Source organism: Myotis davidii, unplaced genomic scaffold, assembly GCF_000327345.1.
Source record: "Myotis davidii unplaced genomic scaffold, ASM32734v1 scaffold265, whole genome shotgun sequence".
In the NCBI taxonomy this organism is placed as follows: domain Eukaryota; kingdom Metazoa; phylum Chordata; class Mammalia; order Chiroptera; family Vespertilionidae; genus Myotis; species Myotis davidii.
In genome coordinates this window covers 3788409-3801701 of record NW_006296627.1, presented here as the reverse complement: position 1 = coordinate 3801701, position 13293 = coordinate 3788409, and positions in this window count along the sequence as shown.

Genomic DNA, 13293 nt, shown 5'->3' with positions numbered 1-13293 from the left:
GTGCATGCCTGTTTTGCTGGCTCGATCCCCAGTAGGGGTTGTGCAGGAGGCAGCTCATCATTGCTTCTCTCTCATGGATGTTTCTGTTTCTCTTTCTCTGTAGAAAAAATCAATAAAAACATATTAAAAATTTATTAATTATAAGAGGTACATTTAGATATATTTTTAAAATTTCAGAGAGGAAGGAAAAGAGATAGATAGAAACATCAATGATGAGAGAGAATCATTGATTGGCTGACTCCTGCCCGCCCCACACTGGGGGGATCAGGCCCGCAACCCGGAATCGAACCGTAACCTTCTGGTTCACAGGTCAATGCTCAACCGCTGAGCCACACCAGCCGGGCTACATATTTTGATTTTAGAGAAGCATATGGTGTTTCATGAGGCTGACAGCAAATATATTTTTATTGATTTCAGAGAGGAAGGGAGAGCAAGAGAAACATTAATGATGAGAGAGAACCATTGATTGGCTGCCTCCTGCCCGCCCCACATTGGGGATTGGGCCCGCAACCCGAAATCGAACTGTAACCTTCTGGTTCACAGGTCAATGCTCGACCACTGAGCCACACCAGCCGGCCTACATATTTTGATTTTAGAGAAGCATATGTTGCTTCATGAGGCTGACAGGGGTCGCGACCCACAGGTTGAGAACCACTGGCCTAGGGGAATATGGATTAGAGTGATCACTGAGTTAAACATTGGACCCAGGGTGTAGGTGCAGGTATGTTAGTACAGCGATGTATTGTTGTACCCCTGTGGTAGAGAGACGTGGGAGTAAGTGTGTAATAATTTTATAGGAAGAAGCATGTGGCAGGAAAAGTGAAAGTCAAGACTTGAAAGTCGCATGAACTTAACCCCTTATGCCTGTCCTTGGAGAAGTGGCCTGGCGCTTTGATATCAGACAGCCTTGTGTTTAAATCCTCACTCTGCCATTTGCTAGCTGGGCAAGCAGGTAACATTTCTCTGTCGGCTAGCATTCTTTGGTTGCCTGCAATAAAAACCAACTGTGGCTACCTTGAGCAGGGGCAACTCACAGAATGGACAGAAAAGCCACGGCTCCTGACCTCAGAAACAGCTGACGCGTGAGCTCTTCAGAGTGTCCACCATCATTGGTCTGAGTATCACTCTGTGCAGGCTGAGGACTACAGAGAGGCCTGGGTCTCACCAGGCCTGGCAGGAGGGCAGGATGCTTTGACTGTTGGTTTCTCCACCACAGTATACATCAATCTTTCTCTCTTTGTCTCCCCCCCCCTCCTTTCCACTCTCTCTAAAAGTCATTGGGAAAATGTCCTCAGGTGAGGATAATGAAAGAAAACTGCCTCTGAGCCTCAGTTTATTCATCTGTAAAATGGGAATAATGATACCTGTCCTGCAAAGGTTTGTTGTAAGGATTCATGTTAATATATCTATACTGGTTTGGACAAAAAACTTCCAGTAAACAGTAGTTATTGGTATAATATAGTAAAATCTTTTTTAAAAAAAATATATTTTATTGATTTTTTACAGAGAGGAAGGGAGAGAGATAGAGAGTTAGAAACATCGATGAGAGAGAAACATCGATCAGCTGCCTCTTGCACATCTCCTACTGGGGATGTGCCCGCAACCCAGGTACATGCCCTTGACCGGAATCGAACCTGGGACCTTTCAGTCCGCAGGCCGACGCTCTATCCACTGAGCCAAACTGGTTTCGGCTAGTCAAATCTTTATTATTCCTTTTGCAGATGGTCCATGGTAACTTTTACTTACTTGTTAATTCCAGTGTCTCTTTAAAAAGGAGCATATCCTACCCTAACCAGTTTGGCTCAGTGGATAGAGGGTCGGCCTGCGGACTGAAGGACCCCAGGTTCAATTCCGGTCAAGGGCACATGCCCAGGTTGCGGTTTTGATCCTCAGTCGGGGGTGGGCAGCCGATGAGTGATTCTCTCTTATCATTGATGTTTCTATCTCTCCATCCCTTCCCCTTCCTCCCTGAAATCAATAAAAGCATATATATTTTAAAAAGGAGAATATCCGGATGTAGCTAAATTAATACCCATATCACAGTTAATACCACGAAGAATGATTCCTTTATATCACTTAATGTCTATATTCAAATTTCTTTGGTGCCTTTAAAATCTAGCCCGACGACTGCCTTGCATAGCAGCTTCTCTCTGTGGGCTCATGGAGGATAAGCTCATTGTAATATGAGCATAAGCTGGACAGAATTGGAAAGGTACATCTGTTACAGGAAAAAAATCACAGACTGCATTTTAAGACTAAATAGAGTTGATCTGGGATTTCCCTCTGTTTGGGCGTATTCAGGTCACCACTCCCCCTCATTAGTACCGGCTGTATTTAACACTGCCACAGTTAATGAAAGCTTTAGCAGTTAAACACGTACACGAAATCTATTACTCCAGGGTGCGTGTCCAAGTCTTCCAGTGCAATTCAACAAACATTTATGGAGTGCCTACTATATGCAAGAAATTTGTCCTTATAACCATTCTTGTGGAGTTCTCGAGCCAAACTTAACTTTTTCCCCAGTATATTTTATATATTTCAGAGCCAGATTGGGCTGTCTGAAGTGGGAGAGAAGGAGCAGTCACATTACGGAATTACTTGTCTATGAATTTTTAGATCTACTAAAAGGAACCCTCCTAGTGCCTTTGGGGACAAACATTTCATAATAGAACTGTTCAAAAATCAACCAAGATTTTTTTAAAGGTTAGCTCGTTTGTTTCTTCCCACCCAGTGATGCTCTTCTTACCAAAAACAAGGGCAAAGAGATTTGCAAAGAAGGATCTTCTGCGAACCCTAGGAAACCACAGCCTTGGGGCTTCGTTGAAGCGGGAAAAGACAGCAGTTCCCAATCTGGAGTCTTCCCCGAAGACTGCCGTTTCCAGTTTCTTGAGCCAGAAATTGCTGCCTTCGACAGCATAAAGAGAAAGAGAAGTTCTGGGTTAAAAAGGCACAAAATATAGTGTTTTATAAGACCGGATGTGAGCAATGATGTGGGAAAATGGGCCCTCTTCGATGCTGCTGGTGGGAGCGTAAATAGATACAATCATTCTGGAGGACAGTTTGGAAATTGAAAGCCTTAAAAATGATCGTGCTCTTCAACTTGATCTCGAGGAGATAAATAAGGCTATCCTCAAGGACCTACCCATAGGAATAGTCATTGCAATGTATTGTTTATCATAGTGGAAAATTGGAAATAATCTAAATGTCCAACCATGGGGGATTGACTTAGGTTGGTTGGTTCAATGACTTATAGGGCATCCTTCCATGATAGACTATTACTCAGGCGTTAGAAACTATGTTGTAGAACTAAGATTCTCAATTAGGGTTCATGCTTCAGGGAATGCAAAGTTGTGTGTGTGTGTGTGTGTGTGTGTGTGTGTGTGCGCGCGCGCGCATGTTGGATGGGAGGGAAAATTCTATTAGATTATTAAATAGGTGTATGATCCGAGAAAGTAAAAATCACCATTGTAGAAAATATTTAAATCAGAAAGATGTTGACAACATATTATTATGTGAGAGAGTGAAGGATAGGTTAAAAGCAAATAAAATACAATTTCATTTTTTGTAAAAATGTGTATGTGTATGTGTATGTGTAGGAAAAAGATTAAGTTATCCACCAAAATGATAATCATGGTTTTCTCACAATGGTAGGATTATAGGTGATTTTTTTCTTTGTTGCATTTTCTAAAATTATTACCATATATTACCATTATATTAAAAAAAAACCCTTCTATATATTTAACATGAGAGTATGGATCATGCAACCTAGAGCCACTTTGCCTGGGTCTCAACTTACCAGCTAAGGGGTCTATAGCCTTAACTTCTTAGATCTTAATATCCTAATCTGTAAAATGGAGATGATAATAGTTCATATAAATGGGTGTTAAATACCCAGGGCCTGGAACAAGGTAAGTGCTCAATGTGGGCTTCACTGTTGTTCACAAAGCAGAAGTGAGACAGTGTGGTATGTGGTATGTCTTTGGAGACATGTAGGCTTGGGTTTGAACCCAGGTTCATGACTCCTTAGCTAGTGATCCCCTTATATAAATCTTACTCTTCCCATCTGTAAAATGGACACAATAATATCTACCTTGCTGGACTGATTTCAGCACTAGAGAAATATATGTGCCTAATGCGTAGTAGAGGCTCAAAAAATGATAGGAGTGTTCCAAATGAAATAGAATTGTATCCTTTGGGAATTGACAATCAGTTGCTTTTCTTTTATTTTTTTTTAAAAAATATATTTTTATTGATTTCAGAGAGGAAGGGAGAGGGAGAGAGAGATAGAAACATCAATGATGAGAGAGACTCATTGATTGGCTGCCTCCTGTGTGCCCAACACTGGGGATCAAGCCGCAACCCAGGCATGTGGCCTGACCTGGAGTCGAACCAGGATCTCCTGCTTCATAGGGCAACACTCAACCACTGAGCCATGAGGGCCAGGCCTCAGTTGCTTTTCTTCATACCTCCACTCACATCTCATTTACTTCGTGCTGAAAGCACAGCTATGAAGAGGCTGGCCTAGGACAGAATTAAAAAAAATAGAACATTCCACATGCCTGGCTAATATTGGCACTGTGATTAATAATTGTTACCTGTGGGGTTATTTTTATTACTGCTCCTGGGATGAATCATTCTTGTTTTTCTCTGTTCCTCCTCCATTTATTTTTTCTTTCCAGAACTGAGCTGCTGACCACAAGAAAATATGCATTTAAAAGAGGACTTAGAACCGACTAGAGCAGTGATGGCGAACCTCTGACACCTCTGACACGCGAACTCATTTTTTTGGTTGATTTTTCTTTGTTAAATGGCATTTAAATATATAAAATAAATATCAAAAATATAAGTCTTTGTTTTACTATGGTTGCAAATATCAAAGAATTTCTATATGTGACACGGCACCAGAGTTAAGTTAGGGTTTTTCAAAATGCTGACACGCCGAGCTCAAAAGGTTCGCCATCACTGGACTAGAGCATGACTCTCTTATTTTGAGTTCCCTGTGTCTCAAATTCCACCTCCACGAGTTATCTAATTTAGATATTACCTTACCAAAGATATCTAAAATTTTAGGAGTTTTTGGTGTTTGCCAAATATGTACTATGTGCTTGGTGTTGTGTGGAATCTTTATTATATGTCATCTTATCTAGGCTAAAGGCTGAATCTTCTCTTACCTTCATACTCAACATTTAATGCACTGGTAATTCTGTTGGTTCTTACAAAATATATCCAGAATCCAACCACTTCTCCCCACCTCCACAGCCACCACCTTTGTCCAAGCCACCATCATCTCTAATTGGATTTTTAAAGAATATGCTTTACTTTTCTAGAGCAGTTTTAGGTTTACAGCAGAATTGAGTGGAAAGTAAGAATTCCTATATACTACTTCCTGCTTCCTCTTCAGTCTCCCCCAAACTCAACATCCCTCACCAGATTTGCTATAATCAATTAATCTACATTGACACATCATTATCACCCCAAATCCATAATAAACATTAGGGTTCACTTTTGGTGTTGTACATCCTATGAGTTTTTGAAAAAGGTATAATGACATGTATCTCATTAGAGAATCATGCAAAATAGTTTTACTGCCCTAAAAATCCTCTGTGCTCTGCCTATTCATCCCTACCTCCCCACAACCCCTGGCAACCACAGATCATCTTACTGTCTCCATAGTTTTGCTTTCCCAGAATGTCATATAGTCGGAATCACACAGGATGTAATCTTTTTAAATTGGCTTCTTTCACTTAGTAATATGCATTTAAGTTTCCTCCATGTCTTTTCATGGCTTGATAGTAATTTCTTTTTAGTGCTAAATAATAATAGTCCATTGTCTGAATATATCAGTTTATTTATCCTCTCACCTACTGAAGAACATCTTTGTTGCCTCCATGTTTTGGCAGTTACGAATAACACTGCTCCAAACATCTGTGTGCAGGGTTTTGTGTGGACATAAATTTTCAGCTCCTTTGGGTAGACACCAAGGAGCGTGATTGCTGGATCGTATGGTAAGAGTATGTTCAGTTTTGTAAGAAGCTGCCAAACTGTCTTCTAAAGCGGCTGTGTCATTTTGCATCCCCACCAGCAATGAATAAGAGTTCCTCTTGCTTCACATCCGTGGCAGCATTTGGTGTTGTTAGTATTCTGGATTTTGGTCACTCCAATAGATGTGCAGTGGTATCGCAGTATTGTTTTAATTTGCATTTCCCGGAAGACATATGATGTGGAGTGTCTTTTCATGTGCTTGTTGCCATCTGTATATCTTCTTTGGGGGGATGTCTGTTAAAGTCTCTGGCCTATTCTTTAATTAGGCTGTTCATTTTTTTATTGTTGGATTTTAAGAGCTCTTTGTATATTTTAAATAACAGCCTTTATCAGAGAGTGCTTTGCAAATATTTTCTCCCATTTTGTGGCTTCTCATTCTCTTCACAGTATCTTTCACAGAGCAGAAGTTTTTAATTTTAATGAAGTCCAGCTTATCAGTTATTTCTTTCATGGATCATGCTTTTGGTGTATTCAGTCATCATAAAAAGTCATCACAAAAAAGATTATATAGCCGAAACCGGTTTGGCTCAGTGGATAGAGCGTCAGCCTGCGGACTGAAAGGTCCCAGGTTCGATTCCGGTCAAGGGCATGTACCTGGGTTGCGGGCACATCCCCAGTAGGAGATGTGCAGGAGGCAGCTGATCCATGTTTCTCTCTCATTGATGTTTCTAACTCTCTCTCTCCCTTCCTCTCTGTAAAAAAATCAATAAAATATATTTTAAAAAAAGATTATATAGATTTTCTCCTATGTTATCTTCTAGGAGTTTAATACTTTTATGTTTTACATTTAGGTCTATGATCTATTTTTTTCATGTATCTTCAGTTACTTTATGATCCATTTTGACTTAATTTTTGTGAGGTTGAAAGGTTTGTGTCTAAATTCTTTTTTATTTTTGCATGTGGAAAAATAAAAAGTCTAGTAGTTCTAGCACCATTTGTTGAAAAAAATGATCTTTTCTCCATTGAATGGACTTCGCTCCCTTTTCAAAGAGCAGTTGGCTATATGTGGGCCTATTTATCGACCCTCTCTCTGTTCCTCATACATGAACCTCATATAAATCTTGTACATACTTCATTAGAATTATAAGTAAGTATTTCATTTTGGGGGGGTGGTGCTAATATAAACGGTATTGTGTTTTTAACTTCAAATTCTACTTGTTTATTTCTAGTATATAGGAAAGTGATTGGCATTTGCATATTAACCTTGTGTCCTGTAAACTTGCTATAGTCACTTATTAGTTCTAGGAGTTTTTGTTGTTTTTATTGAATCTTTCAGATTTTCTACAATCATGCCATATGTGAACAAAGAGAGTTTGATTTCTTCGTTCCCAATCTGTATGGCTTTCATTTCCTTAGCTAGGACTTCCAGTACAATAACGAAAAGGAATGGCAAGAAGTGTCATCCTCACCTTGTTCCTGATCTTAGTGGGAAAACTTCCAGTTTCTTATCATTATGTATATTAGCTGTAGGTATTTTGAAGATGTTCTTTATCAAATTGAAGAAATTTTCTTATTCCTAGTTTACTGACCATTTTAAAAAAAAATCAAGAATGAGCCGAAACCAGTTTGGCTCAGTGGATAGAGCGTCGGCCTGCGGACTGAAGGGTCCCGGGTTCGATTCCGGTCAAGGGCATGTACCTGGGTTGCGGGCACATCCCCGGTGGGGGATGTGCAGGAGGCGGCTGATTGATGTTTCGCTCTGATCGATGTTTCTGACTACTCTCTCCCTTCCTCTCTGTAAAAAATCAATAAAATATATTTTAAAAAATCAAGAATGAGTGTTTGATTATTGTCAAATACTTTTTCTTCATCTATTTATATAATTATGTGATTTTTTTCTTCTTCTTTAGCTTGTTGACATGATGGAGTACATGAATTGCTTTCTAAATGTTGAACCAGCCTTGCATACCTGGGATAAATTCCACTTGATTATGATATGTAATTATTTTCATACATTGTTGGATTAGATTTGCATCTATGTTCATGAGAGATACTGGCCTATAGTTTTATTGTAATGCCTGTCTGGCTTTGGTGGTAGGGTAATGCTAGCCTCATAGAATGAGTTAGGAAGTGGTAGTTCAGCTTGTATTCTTTGAGAGAGAGTCTACAGAATTGGTATTATCGCTTCCTTAAATGTTTGCTAGAGTTCACCAGTGAACCCATCTTGCCCTGGTGCTTTCAGTTTTGGAGGGTTATTAATTATTGATTTGATTTCTTAAATATACATAGGCCTATTCAGATTATCTGTTACTTCTTGTGTTGAGTTTTGGCAGATTGTGTTTTTTTAAAATAATTGGTTCATTTCATCTAGGTTATCAAATTTATGAGCACAGAGTTGTTCATAATATTCCTTGATTATCTCCTTAATGTTCATGAGCTCTCTAGTGATGCTTTATCATTTCTGGTATTAGAAATCTGTATCCTCTCTCTTATATCCTATTCCTTGTATCCGTACTTTCACTTGTTCATTTTGTGATGTTTTTCCTTTCTTATATAATTTTTCTTCTCTCTCCAAAAAATTTCTTTTAATATTCTTGCAAGGCAAGTCTACTAGCAACAAACTCATTTTTTGCTTGTCAGATAAATTCTTTATTTCTCCTTTACTTTGAAGAATAATTTCACAGGGTATAGAATGCTAGGTTGCTGTGTTTTATTTTTCTTTCTCAGCACTTTAAATATTTTGCTTTACTTTCTTCTTGCTAATATGGTTTCTTAGGAGAAGTTGGATGTATTTCTTTATCTTTGCTGTTCTAGAGGTAAGGTATTTTTCCCTTTGCTGTTTAAAAGATTTTTAAAATTTATCTTTGATTTTCTGCATATTCTGCATTTTCTGCATCAGTGGTTGTTTCCTTAACTCTATCCAGTCTACTTATGAGCTCATCAATGGCATTCTTTTTTTTAAAAATATATTTTTATTGATTTTTTACAGAGAGGAAGGGAGAGAGATAGTTAGAAACATCGATGAGAGAGAAACATCGATCAGCTGCCTCCTGCACACTCCCCACTGGGGATGTGCCCATAACCCAGGTACATGCCCTTATAACCGGAATCGAACCTGGGACCTTTCAGTCCGCAGGCCGACACTCTATCTACTGAGCCAAACCGGTTTCGGCGTCAATGGCATCCTTCATTTCCGGTGGTGTGTTTTTTTTACTTATGTCTAGCATGTCTTTTTTTTATTTATTCTTAGAACTTCCATCTCTCTGCTTACGTTGTTCATCTGTTCTTACATGATGTCGACTTCATCCATTAGAACCCTCAGCATAGTAATCATGTTGTAAATTTCCAGTCTGATAATTCCAGTGTTCCTGCCATCTCTGAGTCTGGTTCTGATACACATTCTGTCCTTTCAAGCTGTGTTTTGTTTTGTTTTTTTTTTCCTTTTAGTATGCCTTGTAATTTTTTCTTGATAGCTGAACACCAAGCACTGACTAAAAGAACTGTAGCAAACAGGCCTTTAGTTTGAAGAGAAAGGTGTGGGAAGAGGGAAGTGTTATATAGTCCGATGATTAGGTCTTAGGCTTTTAATGAGCCTGTACCTCTGGATTGTGAATTTTTCAACTACCTTTCAGCCCCTAGCCCCCACTGAGGTGAGACAGGATGACTAGAGAGGGCTGGAGTTGAGTAATTTTCTTTCTCTGGAAAAATCCCCAATAGTTTAGGCACTGGTAAAACTCTATTTCTTGAGGATGAAACTTGTTAAGGAGAACAGAATGCAATGGCATAATGGTTCATCCCCTTTTACCTGTGCTGGAAAGAGGAGGCAATTTTTGCCCTAACCGGTTTGGCTCAGTGGATAGAGCATTGGCCTGCAGACTCAAGGGTCCCAGGTTCGATTCTGGTTAAGGGCATGTACCTTGGTTGCAGGCACATCCCCAGTGGGGAGTGTGCAGGAGGCGGCTGATCGATGTTTCTCTCTCATCGATGTTTCTAACTCTCTATCCCTCTCCCTTCCTCTCTGTAAAAAATCAATAAAATATATTTTAAAAAAAAGAGGAGGCAATTTTTATCCACTATTCACTCTGAAAACCTGTTGAGTTCTAGGAGGTAAAGCTCACAAAAGTGTGGGTGCTCCTTAATGACTGGGTCCCCTGGAGAATTTAACTCTCAGTCTTGTCTGCACTAAGCCTCCAGCAGTTCACTGATCACAGTTTAGGTTTTCCTACCTCAGCACTGCTTCCCCTGGAGCTGTCTGCTGGGTCTCTGCCCTGGTAAGTTGTGATCCTATGTATTCGCCTGCCTGTCTCTCCAAATTTTGGCAACAGTGGACTGAGACTGCGCTTGTCTGATGGATCCAAGAAGGGCCGTTGTTTCTCAGTTCAGCTTTTACTTGTAAGGACAAAGTGGCAACTTCCAGACTCCTTACATGTTGGACCCGAAACTGGAAGTCTCACCTGGATTTTTGCTATAGATTCCTAGCTAGGGTTCCTCTTCTGCCCTTGCCCACAACACAGCAGCTCCCATGAGACTTTAAAATGTAAGTTGGATGATTACTTTCCTGCTCAAAACCCTTCAGTGGCTCCCCATCTCATTCAGAGCGAAAGCCAAAGTTCTGGGCTTTTACTACCGCCCTATGATCTGCCCCACCTCCAACACGCTGCCTTGATCTCCATCTTCTCTTTGACTACAAGACCGGCCCCAGCCACCTGGCTGCCTTGTCCTTGAACTTTCCGGGTATGCTCACAATACCAGGCCTTAGCACTTGCTGTTCCTTCTGCCTGGAATAGTCTTCCTCCAGACCTCTGCCTAACCCAGTCCTTCCCTTCCCTTTCAACCTTGATTCAAATGTCACCATCATAGTGAGGCTGTCCCTAATCACTCTATAGTTTATAATAAGCCACTGGAGCCCTAGCTGGTTTGGCTCAGTGGATAGAGCATCAGCCTGCAGACTGAAGGGTCCTGGGTTCAATTCCGGCCAAAGGCACATGCCCGGTTTCTGATCCCCAGTCGGGGGCACGCAGGAGGCAGCCAATCCATGGTTCTCTCTTATCATTGATGTTTCTATCTCTCTCTCACTCTCTGAAATCAATAGAAATGTATTTTAAAAATTAGTCTTGCCTGCTTTATTTTCTCCATAACATTATCACTATCTGATACATCATATATTTTACTTTTTTTGTTTGTTTATTTACTTTCTTCTTCTCCTAGAATGTAAAGCCCATGAAGGCAGGGTTTTAAAATCTGTATTGTTCACTATGTCTCAGCAGTGCCTAGAAAAATACCTGGTATTTGATATATCCTCAATAAGTATTTGATGAGTGGGTTATTACCATACTTACGTAGATGAGGCAAAGGATTTGGCTAGAGTTCAAACTCAGGTCTTCATGACTCGAAGCTCATGTTCTCAACGTCTGTGCTACATTGCCACTCAATTCTGTGTAGAATATTGAATATCTGATGCGTTCTTCCAAATGGCTATTTCCTACACCATGGCAGTTTCCTATTCCTTGGCTCTCACTGGAGTTGATTTTTCTGAGTTAGTAAGAACTCTCTATGAACTGCATCCTAATATTTCCTCAAGATCATTGCATTGCAAAATAGGCTGAAATAAGACTGCCCACTGCATTACCTGCAGGACTCTCCCTCCTTCATCTCGCTTCACTGCAGCCTGTCTGCCAGCTAAGGTCAGAACCGCACTGCTTCTGGCCAAACACAATCCCAGGTTAAGTAGTTGATATGATGCAATCTGAAAAATAAATTATAAAAACCCAAACAGACCAATAATAGTCCCTCAAGCTTGCATGTTTTATAGCCTTTGAAGTGCCTTCCAGTACATTATCTATTTGGATGCTTAATAAATGACCTGCTGGTTCAAGCATTGCTTACCCTCTTGCTTAGATGAAGAAACAGAGGTCACAGTTATAGCAAGGCTGATACTAGAACTCAGGCCTTCTGACCTCCAAAGCCCAATTTCTTTCCAAGCTTAGTTTCCTTCCGATGATTCATACTGTTCATCACCAGCTTTAGTTTACAGTTCTGCCAATTTTTATTTATACACAGCACCTGGAATCTTGGTGCTTAAAATGAATTGTGTAAGTGGGGAGAGACTGGGGGTGTCTTGGGCACATGTAGTCTTTGGCTGCCTAACATCCTGCTCCCTTCTTTGGTAACAACGCCAGTTTCAGCTTTGGACAATTACCCCTACCTACCCCATTGGTTGTAGTCTTAGTCAAACTGTCAATGAAGGTGGCAATGGAGAGGGTATTTCACTCAACCTGAGCCAATCAGATTCAAGGACTTGGGACAGTAACCGGAATGACAGAAGGATAAAATAAAGTTGTACAAGAAGCAGTGTCCCACCTGGCTAGTGTGGCTCAGTGGTTGAGCATCTACCAGAAGGTTCGATTCCTGGTCATGGCACATGTCCAGGTTGTGGGCTCGAATCCCTAGTAGGGGGCATGCAGGAGGCAGCCAACCAATGATTCTCTCTCATCATTGATGTTTCTAACACTCTCTTCCCCTCCATTCCTCTCTCTGAAATCCATAAAAACATATATTTTTTTTTTAAAAAAAGAAGCAGTGTCCTGGCTGTCATTGTTTCCAAATCTTCCAGCCTCATTCTCAGCAGTCTCTTGATTCTGTAAGTTGGCCCCCTCTTCCCAACATATCCCTTATTTAAGTTAAACAACGTTTGCTTCTGTTGCTTGCAGCCAAAGAATCCTGCCAGGAGTAGGGAAGAATTATGGGAAGGCTGACCTCCTTTAGGAAGGCTAGGACTCTCTCCTTCAAGATGAGTGAGTGTGCTGCGGTGCTCTTCTAGGTCAACGGATCAGTGTGTGCCAGCCTGCTGGCTTCTCACCTGGGGCCTCCCAGCCTGGCATGGATGTGGGACCTGGTCAGGTCCTCGAGCAAATGAAGGGTCAGGCTGAGGAAGATGTGAGCTGAACACATCTCAAGGACTTGGGGAGGAGAGAACAAAGAGGCTCGGGGTGTCTTAATGTTGCTGCACTAGTGGTCCCGGCAGGAAGAATGAGACACAAACTTGGAAACAACCTTTGCTTTGCTGAGAAAGTTTCCTGAAGATCACGCCCCAGTTCTCCTATCTTAGATAAATGGCAACATCATGAGACAGTTATGATGGGATGGGGAGTGGCACTGGTAGATTGAAGGGTGACTCATAGCTGCCACCTCCAACACATAAAGAACAGAAACTTTTCTCCAGGGCGCCCTCCCCACCTGCCACTTCTTCACCATCTGGCCCTCCCTGCTGGTTCTGATGCCCACTACGCACCTTTTTTGCTGTGGACAGAG